Source organism: Euprymna scolopes, chromosome 19 (genome assembly GCF_053919585.1).
Source record: "Euprymna scolopes isolate OS-2025 chromosome 19, ASM5391958v1, whole genome shotgun sequence".
NCBI classification, from domain to species: domain Eukaryota; kingdom Metazoa; phylum Mollusca; class Cephalopoda; order Sepiida; family Sepiolidae; genus Euprymna; species Euprymna scolopes.
Window position 1 is genome coordinate 131,686,826 of NC_136500.1, and position 24,259 is coordinate 131,711,084.

The 24,259-nt window shown below is 32.4% G+C and overlaps 1 long non-coding RNA gene across 1 annotated transcript; it reads left to right on the forward strand.

Annotated features, from left to right (window-relative positions):
• The first annotated feature begins 1,599 nt into the window (after positions 1 to 1,599).
• LOC145239985 (uncharacterized) lies at positions 1,600 to 24,259 on the forward strand. Its single transcript, XR_013862455.1, has 3 exons — positions 1,600 to 2,234; positions 13,302 to 13,385; positions 20,434 to 24,259. It is a non-coding gene; the product is annotated as an uncharacterized LOC145239985 (long non-coding RNA).

Genomic DNA, 24,259 nt, shown 5'->3' on the forward strand with positions numbered 1-24,259 from the left:
CAAAACAGTACATGAATTGAAAAAAAAAAAAAATAAACATGATATTGGGGGAAAAACAGTTCATTAAAAAAAAACAGTCCATAATATATTTTATTATAAAAGTAACAAAAAAAAAAAAAAAAAACACACAAAAAAAAACAAACAAACAAACAGTACATGAATTGAAAAAAAAAGAATAAAAAAAAAACAAACAAACTCATTAACATATTATTTAAATATTTATTATAAAGGTTATAATTTTCGGTATTTTTTTAGATTAGGTCCACTAGGTTTATCAGAATTTGGGGGAAATTTTTGACACCCCTAACACGAAACTGCGAATAAAATATATAAAACTTGTAATTTCTCTTTTAAAAGTGGGTTGCTTATTTTCTTTATGGAATATACTTCCAAAATAAACTATTAAAGTCGTTTAAAAAATAATAGAAATATTATTTTTTATTAAAAAAAAACAGTGTTTACAAAGTGCCCGCGCGCTTTCATGCAGCCATTTTTTTTTACGTAATGAAATCAATTGAATTTTACGAGTGAATTTTTTTCAATTTTTGAACTTAAAAAATCTACCAAAATTTTTCGATTGGTTAAATTTTTACGATATTTTCAGGGTCAATGTGAAATTTTATACTCTTTCCAATAAACCGAATATACTATTTTAGACAAACGTTTTTTTTTTTTAATTCAGCCCCCCCCCCATTTGGAAATGTCTATTAAAATTTTAATAATTAATTTATGTACCAAAGTTTTTATATATCACAATTGAAGGGTAATCTCCAAAAATACAATTAGGGCTTACAACATGGCCGCCAGAAGAGTCAACAAAAAACTGCGAATAAAATATATAAAACTCGTAATTTCTGTTTTTAAAGTGGGTTGTCAATTTTCTTTATGAAATATACTTAAACAAACGAACGTGCGTAGACATTTTGTAAACATTGTTTTTAAAAAATAAAAAATAATACTTCTATTATGTTTTAAACGACTGTAATAATTTATTTTGGAAGTATATTTCATAAAGAAAATTGACAACCCACTTTAAAAACAGAAATTACGAGTTTTATATATTTTATTCGCAGTTTTTTGTTGACTCTTCTGGCGGCCATGTTGTAAGCCCTAACGGTATTTTTGGAGATTACCAATTGAAGATAAAAATCAATAAATACATTCAAATTTAAAACAAAAAAAGGTGTTTTTTTTAGAAATTTACCTATAAAGTCCGAAGTTTAAAACCTTTTTTAAATCCACGTTGTTTTTTTTTGTTTTTGTTTTTTAAATGAAACCTTATGATCTTCTTATATTGTAGAGAAAGTTTCGTTTTTTTACGAAAATTATTTCTATTTCATTCAAGTCCTTTTTTTATTTTTTATTTTTTTAGATATTAAAAAAAAAATTCACTCCATAAAGTGGAATTAAATATATTAAATCAAAACCTCGTGTATTTTTTGAGAAAAGAAAAAAAACATTCTTGAATGTTTTTTTTTTTTTTAAAGACAAAAATTTATAAATAAAATGTGACTAGTTTTCAGGTATGCAGGCACAAATTTCTTTACGCGCAAAGACGGCTAACGCGAACGTGTGGTTTTTACTGCCTTCTGTCCACCCGTAATTCAAAACAATAAAAAAAAATGTTGTTGTTTTATGTGTGTGTGTGTGTGTGTGTGTGTGTGTGTTAGCGACACGAAATTTATTTACTTTAAAATAAAATCACTTGATCAATTGACTTGATTTTTGGAATATGAAATCTTCGTTCCATGACGGATGTGTCATATTTTTCTATATTTTTTCTGTATGTATCTGAGGTTGAATGCTAAATAAGAACGAATTTATTTTATATTTTTATATAAAACAATTTTCTCTGTTAATCTATTTCTATAAATTCTAAAAAAAAAAAAAAATGTCACTTTCTTATGCGTTGACTGACATTTTCGCATATTTAAAAAAAATAAATAACTAGAGTGAGACTCCCTCCTACGAGAAAGTGGTTTGTTGTCTTAGTCAACTGGACAAAATGAACTTTTATTACCACTATGTTGTTTTGTTTTGTCCCCACTAAACTATAAAAATATTGCTAGAAATTAAATAATTTATTTCGTAATATTAACTGAAAAGTTTCGCAATGGTGCATTTAAATTAGACGTACTTTAATTTTCTGCGAACTTGCTTTTCCGGTCGCAATCTTGAATTTAGATTTCCACTCATCAAAAAACACATCTTTTAATCGTTTCTTTGTTGAAAACGTAAGTATTAATAAAATTCAATTGTTTTTTAATTTTTGTTTTAATGTAAGCACAACTCCAAACAATTATGAATTCTTTTTGTTTATATAGTAAACGTCTCCCGTTTACATGTACCTATTTACTATGCTTCCCTACGGGACAGAGTTAGACACCAGGGTCGTTTTTTAACGTGGAGAAAAGGTACAAAAATAAAAATTGTCTCAGTCGTGAAGGATTTCTCCTCCACCGAAAGAGAACAAGAAATGGAAGTGCACTGCAGCACAATGAAGAACAGATACTACACTTTGATCTTGTCCCGAAGGCCAATAAACCAAGAACGAAAAATTTATTTTATACAATCGTCCCTCTCTCCCCTCCCCCCTCCCCCTGAATTGTTTTTTATTTAAATCTGAGTGAAAATGTATTATTTTGTTTAAACAAAAAATACCTTTTCAGTAGGAAATAAAAAATGCAAGAATTTATTTTTTGATATTTTTTTATATAAATAAAGCATCGTAATTTGCAACAATAAAAAAATTATAATTTTTACAGGAACACTACGGAAAAAGCCCCTAAAGTCCGTATTAATGAATTCGATATAACTTGAAGAAAAATGAATTTCTCAAACTACCCATATTACAATTGAATTAAGCATTGTTTATTTAATATTTTCACACAAAAAATTATAATAGCAAAAATATTTCTACTTTTTTTTTTAATTACAGATTTCACATAATTTTTATATGCACGATTTTAATAATTTCCTTTCTTGCAAGAATGTGAAACTTTCGGCGTAACATAATTTTTATATAATCTCAACAATAATTAAAAAAAAATAATTTAAAAACAAGAACATACAAAATAATTCAATTAAAAAATGATAAAAATTGATACAAACGTTCAGAATAGGAATGTATGGCTGCACGTCTGGTGAAAAAAAAAAAAAAAGAAATCTGACACTCCTACCTCCTTCTACCATCATGACTTTATTTTGAAACAGCATTTCAATTGGCTGAAATTTTGGGTCTCCTTATAATCGTGTTTACATTTTTTTAGTTTGTTGCGTTTTTGGCAAACGGTAAATTACTTGCTTTTTGAGGGCCAATTAAGTCTTTTTTGCACAAGCAAGGTGTTTTTTTTATTTATTTAATTCAATATCTAAGAACTTTACTTTACTAATTATCTTTGAAATAGATCCAGAAAATTAATATTTATCTTTTAAAAGATTCTGACAATGAATTTATTTAATTTAAAAATTTAGCTGAATTGGGTAGCTTGCCGTGAAAATATTTTTCATAACTTTTTTTCACGTGTACAAATATTTTTTCCCTTTAGGAAATTAACTTTAGTCTTTAATTTTTCAAATACAATAAAAAAGTAGTCGAAAACCTACAGAAAATTATGATTAATCGGCTATCAAAACTAGGTCCCCCTATTTTTTGTCTGACCATTTTTGCCTGTACCTACGACTTAGCAATATTTCGCAAGCTTTACACCTTACCTAACTCTGATCTACCTTCCAACTGTGGTGTCGGAAATTTTTTACCGATTATTACATGAGGAATCATTTTGAGAAAAATTTATTTTACCCAAATAATCTAGAAATATAGGTAATGTCGCTAAATATGGTCAGTAGGTTATATGAGAAAAATAAGGCATTCAAATCTGATCTTAAACAATATTACATAAGGATTCATTTCGAGTAAAAGGTTAATTTATTTTAAGTATATAAACTAGAGAAACGCATGATTAAGATGTGTTGCAATGTAATCGTGTAAGAATAAACATGGCTGACAATTAGCATTTCATTACACAACATGGCTGACAATTACCATTTCATAAAACAACATGGCTGACAATTACCATTTCATAAAACATGGCTGACAATTACCATTTCATAAACCAACGTGGCTGACAATTACTATATCATAAAACATGGCTGACAATAACCATTTCATAAAACAACATGGCTGACAATAACCATTTCATAAAACAACATGGCTGACAATAACCGTTTCATAAAACAACATGGCTGACAATTACCGTTTTATAAAACAACATGGCTGACAATTACCATTTCATAAAACAACATGGCTGACAATTACCATTTCATAAAACAACATGGCTGACAATTACCATTTCATAAAACAACATGGCTGACAATTACCATTTCATAAAATAACATGGCTGACAATTACCATTTTTTATTTTTTAAATTTTTTTTTAATTACATTTTCACCCCAAACAAGGCACATTGCCACTTTGGTGTAGGGGGCTACTATCAGGGGAAACATCTACTGGGGTACTATGTAGGGATTAGGGCAGCGAGATGTTGGTTCACGTTGCACTTTAACTTATGCATGTCAGTACAGTTGGGGAAGCAGTGACCTGGAATGGAATTCCAAAGTCTAGCAGTTCTGGAGAAGAAACTACTGGAGTAGAAAGATCTTTTACATCTAGGGATCTCTACAGTGTGGAGTGGGATTTTGCAGCTTGTCGGGTCTGTCGAGGGTTTTCACGTCGTGGGGGCACAAGTGCTTGCAGTTCATCAGAGCATTCACCATTATAATACTTGTAAAACAGGCAGAGGGATGCAATCTCTCGACGATAGGACAGAGGCTGAAGCTTAGATGCCAGTTTAGGGCCTATCAGATTTGCGACTCTCTTTTGAACCCTGTCAAGGAGCAAGAGACTAGTAGCTGATGCACCATCCCAAATATGACAGCAATACTCCATATATGGGCGAATAGTGGCCTTATAGAGGTACAGGATACTTTCGGGTGTTAGAAGTTTTCTAGCACGGTAGAGAGAGCCCACCTTCCTCACAGCGGCCCTGGCAATGCTCTCGATGTAATTGTTCCAACTCATGTTTCCTGTGAACGTTAGGCCAAGGAGCTTGAGAGACGTACTCTCAGATAAAGAGTCGTTGGCCATTGCTATAGGTGGTAGAGAAGGTTTCTTGTAATTATTGAATGAAACCAGTTTTGTCTTGGCGGCATTGAACGTGACCATCCATTTTTGTCCCCATTCCACTACTGATTGGAGGTCATCCTCTAGTGCTTCTGCCATTACTTTAGATATATGTTCATTTGTTTTCCTGTCGTGCCTGCTATAGAGTGTGGTGTCATCATCATATATACCCATCTCAGAGGCAATTTTGTTGGGGAGGTCATTTATGAATATCAGGAACAGCAGAGGTCCAAGGATAGATCCCTGGGGCACTCCCGCATTTATATCATATTGTTTAGATGTACGACCGTCGAGGACAACCTGGATTTTTCTTTTATCTAAGAAGGATTTAATTATGTTAAGTATTCTACCAGTGATACCGTATGATCTAATCTTCCTGAGGAGACCCTCATGCCATACCCTGTCAAAAGCCTTAGATATATCTAGAGCTACCGCTCTGCCCTCTCCCGCTTTGTCCAGTGAATGGTATATGCGTTCAGAGATTACAGTGAGGATGTCTGCCGTGGAACGGGCTTGTCTAAATCCATATTGTTGGTCGGTCAGAAGTTTAGCATCTGTAAGGTGCTAGACTAGAGCATGATTAATTAAGGTCTCAAATATTTTGGCAAAAAGTGGGAGGAGGCTAATAGGGCGATAATTTAATGGGTCAGTTATTTCGCCAGAATTCTTGAATACTGGTACCACAGAAGCAGTTTTCCAACAGCCCGGAAAGCAAGATTCATTAAGGCATTTGTTGTAGAGTTTGGAGAGAACTGGAGCTACTTCGGCTGAGCACTTTTTTAATAGCACAGCTGGGATGAGGTCGGGTCCACATGCTTTTGATGAGTCAAGGTTTTTTATGATAGCATGCACCTGAGCAGGGGTGATTATTAGATCGTCTAGCGTGGCGTCTGTCTGCATAGGAAATTGAGGTAGGGGGTTCATAAAACAACATGGCTGACAATTGAGGTAGGGGGTTCATAAAACAACATGGCTGACAATTACCATTTAATAAAACATGGCTGACAATTACCATTTCATAAAACATGGCTGACAATTACCATTTCATAAAGCAACATGGCTGACAATTACCATTTCATAAAACAACATGGCTGACAATTACCATTTCATAAAACAACATGGCTGACAATTACCATTTCATAAAACAACATGGATAACAATTACCATTTCATAAAACAACATGGCTGACAATTACCATTTCATGAAACATGGCTGACAATTACCATTTCATAAAACAACATGGCTGACAATTACCATTTCATAAAACATGGCTGACAATTACCATTTAATAAAGCAACATGGCTGACAATTACCATTTAATAAAGCAACATGGCTGACAATTACCATTTGATAAAGCAACATGGCTGACAATTACCATTTCATAAAACAACATGGCTGACAATTACCATTTGATAAAACAACATGGCTGACAATTACCATTTCATAAAACAACATGGCTGACAATTACCATTTGATAAAGCAACATGACTGACAATTACCATTTCATAAAGCAACATGGCTGACAATTAGCATTTCATAAAACAACATGGCTTACAATTACCATTTCATAAAACAACATGGCTGACAATTAGCATTTCATAAAGCAAAATGGCTGACAATTAGCATTTCATAAAGCAACATGGCTGACAATTACCATTTCATAAAGCAACATGGCTGACAATTAGCATTACATAAAGCAACATGGCTGACAATTACCATTTCATAAAACAACATGGCTGACAATTACCATTTCATAAAACATCACTGACAGTTACCATTTCATAAAGCAACATGGCTGACAATTACCATTTCATAAGACATTGCTGACAATTACCATTTCATAAACCAACATGGCTGACAATTACCATTTCATAAACCAACATGGCTGACAATTACCATTTCATAAAACAAAATGGCTGACAATTACCATTTCATAAAGCAACATGGCTGACAATTACCATTTCATAAAACAACATGGCTGACAATTACCATTTCATAAAGCAACATGGCTGACAATTACCATTTGATAAAGCAACATGGCTGACAATTACCATTTCATAAACCAACATGGCTGACAATTACCATTTCATAAACCAACATGGCTGACAATTACCATTTCATAAAACAACATGGCTGACAATTACCATTTCATAAAACAACATGGCTGACAATTACCATTTCATAAAACATTGCTGACAATTACCATTTTATAAAACAACATGGCTGGCAATTACCATTTCATAAAACAACATGGCTGACAATTACCATTTCATAAAACAACATGGCTGACAATTACCATTTCATAAAACATGGCTGACAGTTACTATTTCATAAAACATGGCTGATAATTATCATTTCATAAGCATAACACAACCTTGACCTTGCGATCAAAAACAAAGATCGAGTGTAACGGAACGAAGTGCAAGAAAAATCATGACAAATAATTTTAACAACTTTTATTTTATTTTTACAATATTATGTTTCTCCCTAATTTAGTATGACAAATAATTTAAACAATTTTTATTTAATTTTTTATATATATATATATATATATATATATATATATATAATTTAGAATGACAAATAATTTAAACAATTTTTATTTAATTTTTTATATATATAATTTAGAATTACAAATAATTTAAATAATTTTTATTTTAGCATAGTAAACAAAGAAAATAATATTTTTTTCTTTCGCCTGGAAAGGTTATGTGAAAGTTTTCATTTCCCTTGTTTTTATGTTTGGCTCCATTAGACAGAATAACAACATTACAGACGTCTGTAAGTGCAAAGATTGTATTTATTGGTTATATGCATCAACATGAATGTCGATATTCCAGTTGTACACAAGACATTTGATTTGTTTTACTTGACGACTGCTATCAGAAGACTAGCTATTTCGTTTGTCATAAATCTTTGTTTAACTATCATAGTTTTTCAACTTGCTCGGTGCTTTGAATTTTGGTTACTTCCATAATTTTGTAGCTAGATTAATTTTGAATGACCATCAGACAATTGGACAACAAGTGGCCATACAGCCACACATACAGAAACTTGCTCATCAGGTAATTGGACCCTTATGACTAAATATTCTCTCAGGATCTTTCCTTCCATCTTTTGTAAATAGGGATCTCAACCCTTTCACTCTTCACTTAAACAGGTCTGCATTTCACTAACCAGAGTAATGATGTAAAGGGCTTGCTTTTGCTAAGTTCTTACTCAGTCTAGTGCAAAAGCACTCAGAATGAATCAATGTGTTTCTACTCTCCCTCGACACATTTACCAACCAGAGAAACACATCTTTGTCATTCCAGCAAATAGTGCATATATGTTTAGAAGGAAGCTTCTTTCATACAGGCTAAATAACCTTTTTTTCCTTTATTAACTGCTGGCAGATCATAGACACACAACTTGTTATATGCATTGGTGACATAACGAAATGAACTTTTTGAATTCATCCAATATTAGATTGACTGTGGTCTGCTACACTATTTATATCTGGTATTAGTTTTAAGTAAAATTTGTCACCATGCCACTGAGATTGCAATATTCATAAGGAAAATTCTTTCGACTTTCGTTACTTGGCATCTTTCTTCAACTATATTCTTCCTTAAACCATATAAATATAATATAATAAATATAAATGTAAATAAGAAAAAAGCCTCATTAAGTAACTTCATATTTTGCATATGAACACTCATATCCAGAAAGAAATTAATGAATTAAATTAAAAATATTGTCTTGAATTGAAAGCCATGTTTAATTTCAGAAGAGTTTATGGTACTCATGCACTTATTGATCCATGCTGAAATAATAACATTATTATTTAAAAAGCTATTCTTAACATGAGGAGAGGGTTTTTTTTTTACCCATTCTGTACTTTAACCTTACAATTGAATAAAAAAAAACATATCATAAAACTTTAATTAAACTTGGAAATACGATTTAAAAAATAGCGTGGATCAGTAAGTGCATTAGCACTGAGTTTCTGATGGGTAGCTTTTCTGTACTTTTTTCCGAGAAGTGATCGGTCGGCTCACAACTTCTTAAAACTTTTTATATCACGTCTAAATCATAATATCTACTAGTTAACAATGGGGGTCGCCTGTCTATTTAATTTGCTCGACTTTGAAAAGATAAATATTCAACATTTTTTGATTGTCGCATGCAGATTAGGCTTTTTCGTATCATAAAAGTGAAACTAATTCTGGTGGTACGCGATCGTCAGAAACATCCAAAAGCAATCAGTTTTGATCAATGTGGAGTTTCTCCTTATATCAGACAATTGCTATTCAATTTGGACAATCCCCTTGTTATGGGGAGCTGGTTTCGCCCACAACATCTTGGGGAAACCTCAAAATAAATAAAAAATGCTGCCCGACAGTAAATAAAATACTGCCCCGTAGTCAAATTTGACTTCATTTAGTCATTAAGTATGGCCACTTGCCAATTCTTAATACTTAAATAAATTCAAACATGTTTCCGTTACTATTTCGAGGTGGCCCAGTGGTTAACGGCGCATGTATTTTTTTCACACTTTAATTTCCAACTTCGACTCAATCCTTCATACTTACCTACCAAATTTTTTTAATTTTACCCCCCCCCCCCCTCGACACAAACACCCGGGTGTTTTGAATTACCCAAAACCACAAACACCTCTAAACACCCGGGCAACGCTGGGTACTCCCCGCTAGTAATTATATAAATTCAAAATATAAATATAAAATAAAACTAGTTACAACATGTAAAATAAAAACAGATAGTCATGTAGTTCAATGTCCAAATATCAAAGAAAAATATGTGCATGAAATATGAAAAGACGAGCATGTAAATTATTCTAACATACATAAAAAATATGGCAGTAAGTTATTTGTTTATCTAATTATTTTTTTTATTTTACTTTTGTTAGTTAGAAGAGATCAAGGGGCTCCTTCCTGGAGCTAACACTTGATTCTATTATAGTTTAAATTTATATCCGAGGGCTCTTTTAAGAATAGACACTGTTCCCTTTATGGCTGCTATCTGCATTTCCTTACAGCTTGTTTTTCCAGGGATTGCTTCTAAGTATTTTTGAAGGTTCTTTTTTATTAGGCCAGTTGCTCCTGTCACAACTGGTATAATGTTTATTTCTTTCAGAGACCATGTCGTTTTTTATCTTTTCCCGTTCTGCTCTATTAAGACCAAAATAGTTTGGAACTGTGACATCGATAATGAGTGCAGTCCTTTCGGGGTTGTTCCATATTACTATATCTGGCTTGATGGTCTTGTCTTTTGTGTATCTGACTGTCTGTATGTCTTTGTCGTAGAACACTGTCACTTTTCCATTTGATGTTATCGGTGGTGGATCATGTTCCCAGATGTTCGACAACCTATCTAGTTGTATCTCTCCACAGATCTTCCAATGTAAGTATCTACATACTTTGTTGTGGCGAGCAGTGTAATGACCATCGGCTAGAAGGATCTTGCATCCAGTCATTAGGTGGCTTGGGCTTTCAACAGCTGAATGACAGAATCTGGATTGGTCGGTTTTTTGTAGACCAGCCATTTTCTTAAATCCATTTGTGAGTAAGCCTTGGTCTTGTGCAGCTATAATTAATCGTTTTTCATCAAATGGAGATTTGTCACTTTTAAGCCATTGCAGTGAAGCCTCCTTGTCAATGTAGCTCTGGTTCAGGTCTTCAATGAACCTGCCTACTCTCTTATGTTGTGGCCATCCTTCTAGTCTTGTCTTCAGTTCCCTTTTTGTATACTCCTTTCTCTTCTTTTGGGCGATTAGGGTTGAAGGGTTGTCATATTCTTCTATTGTGTTGTCCAGTGTGTTGCCATCCTTCTAGTCTCGTCTTCAGTTCCCATTTTGTATACAAAATTATCGGTGTAGCTATCTAAGTGTCTCATTAACTAGCTATCTATCAATCGATCGATCTATCTGATGCAGTAAACAAGAGAGTTTAAGCCATTTTTTAATAACTTTATCAAAACATCTCAAACTCAGTCGAATTTTCATTCATAGAAAATACCCGTAAACTAAATATTAAAAGAGAAAAAGCTATGTACATGGGTTACAATAAAAGCAGCCTGGCTTACTTAATCTGTTTTCCAGACCAAAATGCCATAAATTAGATGTGTAAAATTCAATGACACATTTATTTTAAAAAATGGCGAACCAGTGGATGAAAAACATGAGGAAATATCAGCTAGAGTTTTTGTCGATCACAAAGAAAATATTAATCCTGACAAAAAGTGCTTGAAAAAGGTCAGACTTCTAAAACTTTGAAAAGTTACAAACCTGCACAATAGGTTATTGTTACTCATTGAAAAGTGCAACAGAAAGTAATAGTGAGGCACTTAATTCAGACAATCAGCAAGAATGGAAAAAAGTTATGCAATTCAAATTGGAAACTTTATATTAAAATAATACATATATAATGGTACCGAACCAGATGGTAAAGAATATAATTTCTTCTCGCTGGGTTTTTGCAAAAAAAAAAAAAATCATGGCCAGTGAAAGTTTTAAAGCAAAGGTTTTTCACAAATTTCTGGGGTCGACTATTTTGCCACATTCTCACTAACGACAAATTTAACGACAATTAGACTTTTATTGCAACTTTTCACACAATACAATTTCAAAATACATCAAATGAATGTGAATAATTCTTATTTAAATGCTTTGATTGACTGTGAGATTTATATGTACCCTTTCCCCCTACGGATTTAAAATGAAAAAAATGTATGGAATTGTATGGAAACTGAATAAGTCATTGTACAGTCTTAAACAAAGCTCTCACAATTAGAATCTAACACTCCGTAATTAATGTAATATATATATATATATATATATATATATATATATATATATATATATATAAGAATTCACCTGAACACTGCTCAGTACGTAAGTAGAGATTTGAAGGTCTGAACAGCTGACTGGTAGGGCGTTTCGTCTCTCTCGTGTTCTGGTTTGCTGGAGCAAAGTGTTGAGTTTGAATTCAGACATCAAACAGAGCAGATGGATTAGAAGGGTCTTCCTTCCCTGAGAGGGAGGTGACATGTTTCAAAATGGAGACTAGGAGAAACCCAGAGGCCAGTGATTCACTTTACATTCTACTGCGTAATAAATCCTGGTGAAAAAATTTTTTTATAAAAAATCAATCATCATCTTGGATTGTTTGAAACGTTTTTGACTCCAGCTCCTTTCAAGTACGCATGAAATTCCCAGGTAAAGCCAAATGACAGAGTCAACAATGCAGTTAAAAGGTATGTTGAAATACATGTCTGACACACATGCAGGCATCAACACCTAGATAAGATTAATCGGGCCATGAAATAGACTGTTATGGATATATGTAGATAAGAAAACACATGGTTCAGATAGTGTAGAACCAACAGACATTCAGTTAGGCTTCATATACACTTAATATATGCATTCAGTAGAAAAACATGAAATATTTACTCACACACCTACAACAGATTTGGGTCCTTACAAATACATACATAACATATACTGTTTTTTTGGTAGCCGTGAACAATTTTATACTTGTAGAAATAAAAAAAGAACTGAGTTGCTATGGATACAATGTTGAAAAAAATGAAAATAAAATATGTTTAAACCACTGTGCTTAAGGATTTATTTTACAAAATACTGCAACACCTCCTATTTTAATATATAATGTAAAGTCCTTTTAGCTCATGTGTAATTCTGTTCAAAAGCAAATAATTTATTATATTCAAATGTGTAAAATAAAATAAGTTACAGCATATAAAATAAAAGGCACTCTTGCATAATTTGACCCAAATTCTCGTGAACCCCCGTCAAGCTTGGATCTGGCGAGGCTGGCAATTATCAGTGTCAGCCGAGTGTCGTAACAGACGCAGACTAATGTAAAAAAAAAACGGAAAAAATACAAATGCAAAAATAACAAAAAAAACATACCTTGAAAAATAAAATATGTTTATTTCATTTTAGTATTTAATTTTTTGTTATTTTTTTTGCAAAATATTTATCAACAGAAAGTTTTTTTTCTCTAAGAAAAGATTTTTTAACCGTATAAGTACAAGTTTTTCTTTGTTTTGTTTTCTTTTTTGTAACCGTATTTTTTTCTTGTCTTTTTTATTTTAAAGACTTATTGTTGAGTCAAGTTCTTTTGGTGGCACTGTCCACTTGTACATCTCCAGGAGAAACCATCCTTTACATTCGATCTTTTTGTAAGTAAACATTTGTGTTTTTGCACTTCATTTTTTGGGGACAGCAATTTCTTCTCTTGACAATATGAGATTGTCTGTATCGATGTTTTCATTTCTTTTTCTAACATATATAGATTTATTTTCTTGCCTGTCACTTTTCTGTTTGTCGAGTTTGAAAATATATTTGTTTGTCAGCTTTTTTTTTTCTTGTTTTTTTTTTTTTTTTTTTTTTTGTCGATTTCTTCCAATTCGAATGCCATCTGCTTCCATTTAGATAGCGCTTTTTCTTTGGCTAATCAAACTCCCAAAAATTCAATTAAAAACAAAAGAATAAATAGATAATAAGTAACTAATCAGAAAATAAAAAGTCCCCCCTTAATGTTATCTTAAAAATTACTAAAAACATAAAAGAAAAAAAAATTAAATAAATAAAATAAAAAGTCGAGTTAGCGTTTCAACATTTGAACAATGCTAGGCTGAAACTGATGCTTGCTGGTCTCACCTGATCCATGCTTGACGGGAATTCACAAGAATTTGGGTCAAATTATGCAAGAGTACTAAATAAAAACAGAAAGTTATTTACATTAGAATTTGTGTTCCTTATTGAGTTTGAATAAAATAAATATGTATTAGATTTGTTTTGTTTGAAATTTATATTGAAATTTAATATATAATATATATTTCAATATAAATTTCAAACAATAAATATCGGTTTATTTTGTAATAATGCGTTGTTTTTGCTTCAAGCATATATAATATGTATTTATTTTATAGAAAATTAGTTTAGTTAAAATTTTAATATGTAGAAAGAAAGCCATTTTTTATTTGTCCAAATGTCAAAGAAAAATATGTGCATAAAATATAAAGAAATTGAAGTTTTTTTTTACCATTTTTAATTTTAATTATGCAATTTTGTTCTAAAATGTATATATATATATATATATATTATATATATACATGCCATATGTATCTGTACAAAAGTATTTATTTTTTGTTAAGTAAAATTAAAACAAAGCAAAAAGGATAGAATAGAAAAAACTTGTCTTATTTTCCTGCACAAATTATAGTAAAATTTGAATTTATGCACACCTTATAATAAGCATGTAAAATGAAACAAAGAAAATGTTTGTAAAAAGTGACTTTCATTTTTTATTTATTTTATTTTTATTTTAGTAAAAGTTTAAACATTTGTTACATGTTAAAATGTGTGGATGAAGTTTCACGTTTTGCTCAATACAAATTTTCTTTCTTTAAAATTTTTTTCTTAATATATATTTGGGCTTATGAAAAGTTAAAGTCAAATTTCGACAAGTTTAGAGGCAAAACGTTTCAGTTTTATTTTTGTCGCCAGTTTTGTAAATATATCGCCGATATTTTGTTCTGATGCTATGTAATTTACAATAATGGATTCCTTTTTTGACTTCATTTCTTATGAAGTGGTATTTAATATCTATATGCTTAGGTCTTTGGTGAATTACTGTGCTATATGCTAAGATTATTTGGCTTGATTATCACAATTATTACAGGAAGTTCAATCAATTCTGGTTTTAAAACAGTCTTAAGAATAGCTTTTAGGTATAGCACTCCCTGTGCAGAATATGAAAGCACTATATATTCTACCTCACAAATAAAGACATATAATCTGTTGCTTTTTAGATTTCCATGAAATAATAGGGCAATTTCTGCATAGTTGAAGACAATATCCAGTTATACTTTTTCGTGCTTTATCATTTCCCACATCTAAATCTGAAAACCCTTCTAATTTTAGGGGACTTGTTGATGTTCTGAATGCTAAATGCTGTTCCTTAGTTCCTTTGAAATAATGAAGGACTTGTTTAGTTCTGTTTAAATCCTAATAGTTGATAGCTTTGTTACGGTTGTAATATATGCTGGGTCTTGTAGCAGTCTTTGCGTATATAAGGCTTTCTATTATCTCACAATATTGTTTATCATCAATTATTTCAGATTCTATGTTTATATTTTTATTGATAGCATTCTTGATCGGTGTAATGCGTTTCTTGCATATTTTAATAGAATGTTATCAATGCACCTTGTTCATTTCATTTTAATAATTCCATTTTCATGTTTATTGTTTGCCCAGAAACTATGATATGTGGCCGAGATTGGTCATTTTGAATGTTTTTTATTTAATCTGTTCTTAAAATCGGTTTACTTTATGTTACTAGCGGGGGGTACCCGGCGTTGCCTGGGTGTTTGTAGGTATGTGTAGGGGGGGGTAAATAATAACCCTGAAACGATGTTAAAAAAATCGGAAAAACCAAAACCCAAACAAAAAAACAGCAAAAAAAAAAAAACGCTGTGTGTATAGGAGGGGGGGGGATAATCTAAAGAATAAGCGAAGTAAAAAAAAAAAAAAACGTTGTCCGAGTGTTTAAAGATGTAAAGAACAAAAAAAAATAGTTTTGGTCGGGAGGCGGGATTGAACCCGGAAGCCTTGACGCGAAGGTGAAACAAATGCCAACCATTTAACCGTCTAGGCCAGGAGTAAGAAGAATTTATTAGAGTGTCAAAATAAGGCTTACAAAGTGAGTGAAAGAGGTTTGATTGACAAATAGCCGCTAAATGAAGTCATCGTGGGAGCGTTATGAGATGACGTAGCAGTATTTTATTTAATGCGGGACAGCTTTTTGGGGTTTGTTTACTTTGTTTCAATGCGGGAGAGTTTTCGCTTCCCCAAGATGATGGTGGGGGCAAACCGGCTCCCCAAATGAAAGGGGATTAGCAATTGTTTGATATATGGAGTTTAGCCCCAAATTGATCAAAGCTGATTGCTTGTGGATGTTCCCGGCACGATGCCGAGAACACCGTGTCAGCTTTGAATTAGTTTCGCTTTTTATACAACATGTGAGAAGCTAAAATAGCAATAATTTTGTAAAAGTCGCTGTAAATAAATCTAGATGCTACACGCATTGCCAAATCCTAGATATTATTATATAGGAGGTATATAAGCAGTTCTAAGCGATAGTAACGACCCCGGGAGCGTGTGCAAAAGAAGCCTTTCCGAGACATATACGAAATGGTCACACACATTTTGCCTTTTATATATATAGATTTGATGCAATTAAAATGTCATCAGCGCATAAAATCAGTAATTTACTGAGTTCATTTTGGGTATACAAACCGGGATTCACTGAGCATATTTTTAATTGTTTAATCATATAATCATGCAATAGTGTTTTACAAATTCTGTTTTGTTGCAGAGCGTACAAGGATTTGTTAAGCCTGTACATGCAGTTTTTATTTTTCATTATGTATCCCTCTGAAGGAGTAATATAAATTTCAGTCTATTGGGGCATTTAAAAAAGTATTTTTACGTTCATTCGATGGATGTTAAATTTATATTGCGATGCGATTTACAATAAAATTCTGATTGTTGTTAGGTTTGTAGTTGGGGTAAACAGAAAAATATTCTATGCCATAAATCTGAGAGTATCACTTAATAACAAATCTTGCTTAGTGCTGTTCAACGCCAGATGCTGTAGTCTTTTTTATTAAGATGCATCAAGAAGCAATGACATGTTTATCTAAGGGAGAGGCACTGCCGAATAGGTATTATTTTCTGTTAAAGCTTCCAAATTGTCAGTCACAAAAAAATCAGGCCGTCTACTACTTTTGTTTGGGTAGTGTTCTGCTAAATTTTTTGTAAAGACTCATCTTGTAGAAATGATATTTTTATCCTTTGGGACAGGTACTACCGAATAGAGATTATTTTCTGTTGATGCATCTATTTCGTTTTTCATTGCTATTTTCCCTTGATCACAGTGTTCTGAAGTAATTGTTTCGTTAAAGCTTTTTGGCATATTATCCATGGAATAGGAATAGTCGATTTGATAATCTTTCAAATTGTTGACCATAAAATATCAGGTCGCCTTCTACTTCTTTTGGAGTAACATTCGACTTTAACACCAGCATCATCACCATCATCATTATAAATACACTTGTGTTTTCAATTTCATTGTCGTCACTTGTTTTATGAAGATGGGAGATATTTATTCATCCTCTTCATACGATGGATTTTCGTCTTTGAAATTAAACATGTCTGTAAATTCTACGCATCAGATTCTTTTTATTTTATTTTTCTCTAGAAAAAAATATGAAGTAGGCCAGGCTGTCTGTCATAACCATGGATTATACCTAGACCGTTTTTGGTATTTAATTTTCTTTTCATATCTATTAATGCAAAAAAAGTTGAACACACTGGAGTCTTTTTATTTTATTTTTCTCTGGAAAAAAATATTAAGTAAGTTAGGCTATCTTTGTCTTAACCAACAAATAAACCTCGACCAGTTTTGGTATTTAATTTGCTTTTGAAGTTGAACAGAATGCATGCATTTAAAACTAAATTTGCCTTTCTACAGCAGAAAGCTTCATATTGGGTTCTGGATAGCCTTTTGTTAAAGGACCAGTTGTGTATCTATGCAACAATCATTAGTGCATACGTCCAGAGTTTTTTTTTTGGGGGGGGGTTGCTTCAATGAGTAGACATTTCACCATTTCAGAAAGTGTTCTACATGATCTTTCAGCAGTTTTGTTTTGGTGAGGTGAATTAGGGGCAGATTTTTCTTGTTTGATACGATCATTAATAAAAGTTCAGTCTTTATTAGTGAATTCTATACCGTTGTGGGAGCAGATAAATTTTACTGCACTGTAAGGGGCCATGTCTACTAAATATTTTTTCGTTGCAAATAAAGTATCAGAATTGTTCTTTAAGAAATAAACCATTATTAAACCGGAATAATATTCTACAAAATTTAATGCATACCTAAAGTTTTCTTTGCCCATCTGTTCCATGGGATTGTTCAAGTCACAATGTACCAGCGATAGGATTTTCGTGGCCTTCTTATCTAATACCTTGTTTTGGTACTTTGCCATTTTACTTTATGTACAAATGTTGCAGTTTGTTAAGTTTTTATAAGCTTTTATTTTCATTCCGTCAACCACATTTAGCAGCTTTTTGATATCAGTACCCAAGAATTTTGTCATGTTTGTAAATCATGGAATACCGTTTCTGATGGGACTACACTGTTTAAATAATATAGTCTTCCGTTTTTGTTAATATCAAATACAGTTCAATTCCGGTACACCAGTTTTGATTTATTGGTGCTAAAATTTATAGATGCACCTTGTTTAGAGGCGGTTTGTACTGAAAAAATATTTTTAAATATCGGGATTAGAAGAACGTTTTCCAGAATACAGAAACAAAGCTTGCCTTTACTGTTCCTAAGTGAGATTTTAGCATCGCCTCTCTTCAAAATAATATCATTTAATTGACTGCTGTCGGCTAGCTCTACAAAGTGACTGCTGAGAGTTAAAATTGGGATCAAAATAAATAAAATCCGATTCCTTCATAATTTAAAAAAAATTTTTTTTTTATTACATTTTCACACCAAACAAGGCACATTGCCACTTTGGTGTAGGGGGCTACTATCAGGGTCAGCAACTACTGGGGTGCTATGTATCGATTTGGGCAGCAAAATGTTGGTTCACGTTGCACTTGAACTTCTGCATGTCAGTACAGTTATGGAAGCAGGATCCTGGAATGGAATTCCAGAGTCTAGCGGTTCTGGGGAAGAAACTACTGGATAGAAAGATCTTTTACATCTAGGGATCTCTACAGTGTGGGGGTGGGATTTAGCTGCCTGTCGGGTTTGTCGAGGGTGTCTGCATCGTGGGGGCACGAGTGTCTGCAGTTCGTCAGAGCATTCACCATTAAAATACTTGTAGAACAAGCAGAGGGATGCAACGTTTTGTTGATGGGACAGAGGCTGAAGCTTAGATGCATGTGCTGTTGCACCATAATCGACAAGAAAGTTGTTACTGTTTGTTTAAGTGTCAACCATACATGAAAATAAAAATGCCTGTTCACTACTGGAGCTCTCCACATTTTTAATGGGGTCCCCTTTTAAATTTTTCTATCTACATCGGAAACTCTTGTGATTAGGTCACCCACAGTGACAGCAAATAATGTTCATCCTTTTCTTTAGAGAAAAATTGTTTTTTGAAAAGTTGTGATTTTTATTCGAAGTAAAGGTATAATTTAATTTTGGTGTTTTTAAATGGGCATTTTTAAATTTTATGATGATTCTAGATTCGTTTTTTTTCTTATTTTCTTAGTTTCCTCATTATTTCTTTCCTCGAATTGACTGGATTTTCCTTTCAGTTATTATGGTAGTTATCAGCTTAAAATCAAATGGCAACCATTTTAGTACCACGGAGATTTAAAGACTGTGACTAATAACTTTGACAGACATTCTTAATGAATTTTCTCCTTTGGCCTCTATAATCTGTAATCGTCTTGGCTTCTGTACATCTTAGAAATTTCAGTTCAGTATATAAAGTAATAATTCTAGGTTTTCCTTTCGATGAATAATGCTCTTTTAATATGTTCAATGCTTTGCAGCCATTGTCCAAGGCTTCCCACATTTCCAGAGATAGACTTCTGTCATCTAAGCACTGTATTCATTCTACAAAGATAGCTGACTTTTTTTCAATAAATTTAGGCTCGTTCTTATTTTTAGGTTGAGCCTGAATTACCATGTATGACTTTTGGGTTTATCTTAAACTTTTCACATGCTACCATTCTAATTTTGTTTCTGACCAATCAAAATAAAGTCTCCGCCGGGCCTATAACCCATTGAATTGAAAGCCATGTTTAATTTCACAAGAGTTTCCAATGGGTCAACAAGTCCTGGAGATGATGAATTTTCAGTTGGTAGCTCTTCTGTAGAGATCCTAGATTTTATAATTTTGCAGGCAAAGAGCTAAAGATCCTTTACCTGTTGACATGAAAAAATTAAGTGCTTTAATGCTAACAGATTCAATATTTTCATGGCGCAATTCTGGTTTCTGATTTGCTGCAAGCAGAACATGGTTGAATTTAATTAATCAGTTCCTACTGCAAGTGTCTATAAGTAGAATGTTGCAACGTTATGTTTTTAAACCACTATGCATTTATTTGTCATATATGCATTTAGGATATATTTTAATTGTTATTATATTGCAAAATATATTTCAAATTTATTATCTTTGAATTCTTTTGATTTTGCAGAATATTATTCATGAGAAAACAAGTATCATTGGAATTGGATATACACTCCTTTGCTGATTTGAAATATGGAAATATTTTACAATTTTTTTTTTTAATTTTTAATGATTAGTTTTAAGAAAACAAGAGACATAGTGGATATATTTTTTTTTCGTAAAATCAAATGTTATAATATATTGGACAAAACATTTTCTTCTCAAATGTGCAAACATGCTTTTTTCATTCAGAAATTCATTCCAATCACTAAATTTTTTATCCATAAAAATAAAAACATGTAATTTATTTATAAGCTATTTTGTTTCTCGCATAAAACTATAGTATAAAAGACATCTAATTTTAATAAAATATCTAAGATATTTCGATATCAACAATGAACTGTAAATCTGATACCAAAAATGTCTCCTGTTCTTGTGAAGTGTGTGGTTCTAGTTTTAGACAAAAACACCATGTGACTATCCATATGAAAAAACATACCCGAGAGAAACAATATTCTTGTAAATTATGTGGCTATTCTTTTACACAGAAACAAAATATGTTGCTACATATCCGAAAACATACTGGAGAGAAACCATATCCTTGTGAAGTATGTGGTTCTTCTTTTACAACAAAACAAAGTATGCTGGAACATATGCGAACGCATACTGGAGAGAAACCATATTCTTGTGAAATTTGTAGCTCTACCTTTACACGTAAACAAAACATGTTGCTACATATGCGAACTCATACTGGAGAGAAACCATATTCTTGTGAAATTTGTGGCTCTGCATTTACGCGGAAACAAAGTATGTTGGAACATATGCAAAAACATACAAGAGAGAAACCACATTCTTGTGAAGTATGTGGCTCCTCATTTTCACAGAAACAAAATATGTTGCAACATATGCGAACACATACTGGAGAGAAACCATATCCTTGTGAAGTATGTGGTTCTTCTTTTACAACAAAACAAAGTATGTTGGGACATATGCGAACACATACTGGAGAGAAACCATATTCTTGTGAAATTTGTAGCTCTACCTTTACACGTAAACAAAACATGTTGCTACATATGCGAACTCATACTGGAGAGAAACCATATTCTTGTGAAATGTGTGGCTCTTCTTTTACACGAAAACAAAGTATGTTGGGACATATGAAAAAACATACAAGAGAGAAACCACATTCTTGCGAAGTATGTGGTTCGTCTTTTTCACAGAAACAAAATATGTTGCAACATATGCGAACACACACTGGAGAGAAACCATATCCTTGTGAAGTATGTGGTTCTTCTTTTACAACAAAACAAAGTAGGGTATTGCATATGCGAACACATACTGGAGAGAAACCATATTCTTGTGAAGTATGTGGCTCATCTTTTACACAGAAACAACAGATGCTGAGACACATGCGAACACATACTGGAGAGAAAGCATATTCTTGTAAAGTGTGTGATTCTTCTTTTACAACGAAACATAGTATGTTCCTACATCTGCAAAAGCATACTGAAGAGAAATCTTATTGTTAAATATGTTGTTCTTATTCTACAATGAAACAAGCTATGCTGAACCATAGGCAAACATTCTGGAGAGAACGTGAATACCTACTAGGCACTATCCTCGTCTGTCTAAGAGCTCTCTGTACAGTACAACATGGGATGAGAGTATTTTTACTAAAAGTAAACACTAACAAAATATTTAAATCACATAGTATTTGAAGAAAAAATAAGATCTTAGTATGGCTAACCCACACTAGGAATTGTGTGTCTTCTTAAAGTTATGTTATGTGAAGTAGAAACTTCACTAGATTAGATTAATTTCTGTCTGGGAATTCAGGAAAACCAAGGATCAAACCGAAAGATGTACTAAAACATATAAAAATGGTCAATTAAGAGAGATAAATGTTAAGAACTTCTTTATTCAGTGTTTGAGAGATAATGAATGTATATGGAACATTCAAATATCTAAGTTCAAGTGTTTAACCCAAGCAGACGACCACTAGATTTTTTTAGAATTTCGACAAAAAAAATGAACCAAAGAGTGAAACCATATTCTTGTCAAATCTAACCCTTCTTTTACAGAGAAACAAGATATAGTGTAGCATATGCAAAAACATGGAAAATAGCTTGATCAAGATACTAACATCAAGGGCATAAAAGAGCAGAAAAATATAAATATTGGCAAAGAAGAGAATGATTCAATCCAGCATGCCAAAATGAGAGAAAAATTTGACAGGCAATATATATGCTGTATAATGAAAATCTGTAATATAGAACTTACAAACAAAAAGAAGACTCTACCATTATCACCTAACCATGCCTATGATTGCATACAACTTTGGCATCGTCGACTGACCACAAAAGGACATCAACAGACTGGACAATAAAACACCGAAATGGTGACACTGGAGAGAATAACATACAGAAACCAACGTCTGCTTAGTTTGTATCTGCCTAGGTGATTGATCATTAGCATTGCGACCATCACCAGACAATATCTCATGTACCTCTAAAATCCAAACCTCGAAATACTGCACAGGCATCATGAAACAAGAATCAGCAAAACAAGCTCCACCATAAAACTGGCCAAACATGTGTGGCCCTAGTTTAGCCATGATACTGGAGTGGTCAGGATTTTGTGAGTCCTGTATAGGGTTCCAGCCATTTAAACCTTCTTTTGCCCCCCACGTTGTGTCAGAAAAGTCTCACAAAAAAGGCCTGAGGTGATTTGATCATACGAGTATTTACAGTCTGTAGTTAAGGTTACCAGATGGATGTAGCTACAAACCTGAAAAACATCCACTCACCAAAAAAATCAAGATTTATTAAAACACGTTTTTCTTAGAATAGTATGTGAAAAGAACTTGGTTAAAATAAAGTTGAATATCGTTAGCGTCTTATGGGCCCAGTATTTTGGCAAATGCACTTTCTCGTTAATTATTTTATTAAAATCTAAAGTCATTTTGTTTTCTTTCTGCCAACTCTGCACACTTAAAATTGTTTTGGTTTTGGCAAAAGATTGGCAGGTCAAAGTATCTGCAGTTTATATCTTTTATCATTTTTTCATTTTTTTACTGATTTTAACAAATTTGTTACTCAAATTCAGTTGATACAGTAATTTGAAAATTAATTGTTTTCATAATTAACTTATGTGTTAATTTGCATAATTAATTAAAAATCTGATTAATTTCACCAGTTAACTCATGGCACTGATATTGGTAGTGCCATATTGAGACAGGACGGTCTTGCAAAGTCAGAATCAAAAAACAGGAATAGCCCAAAAGTCTATCCAAAAATACACCAAGAATTTTCATTGGAAATAAATTGGGGAATGGGCCAACCAAGAACGTGCCAAGTATTTGCTGGAGGAATTCACTCAGGACTATATTGATAAAGAAAGCTCTATAGCCTGGCTAAAAACTAGATTCCTTTAAACTATGTGTCTCTTCCTCTCCAAACAAATTTGATATGCTGATGTTTAAAGAACCAATATTCTTAGAAAGTATTTGCATAATTTACACTGTAATATCATCTGCTCAACACAGGCGAAAAATGCATGATAGACGAGCCACATGTGTACACGTATTGAATTGAAACTATAATTATGTTCTTGTAAAATATTGGACGTTTTTTTTAAAGCAGCTCAATATGTTGTATAACAATGATTCTGTTAAATTATATGATTATTTATATGGACGTTTAATATTATACGAAAGCATGCTTGATAAAAGACTAATGATTGACGTTTCTCTATTGCAACAAAAATTCTGAGATTTGCCAAACGCTATAATGTCATGTATATAGCTAATTCATTACAACAAAATGACGTGATAAAATTCAGTAATCATGCATGCC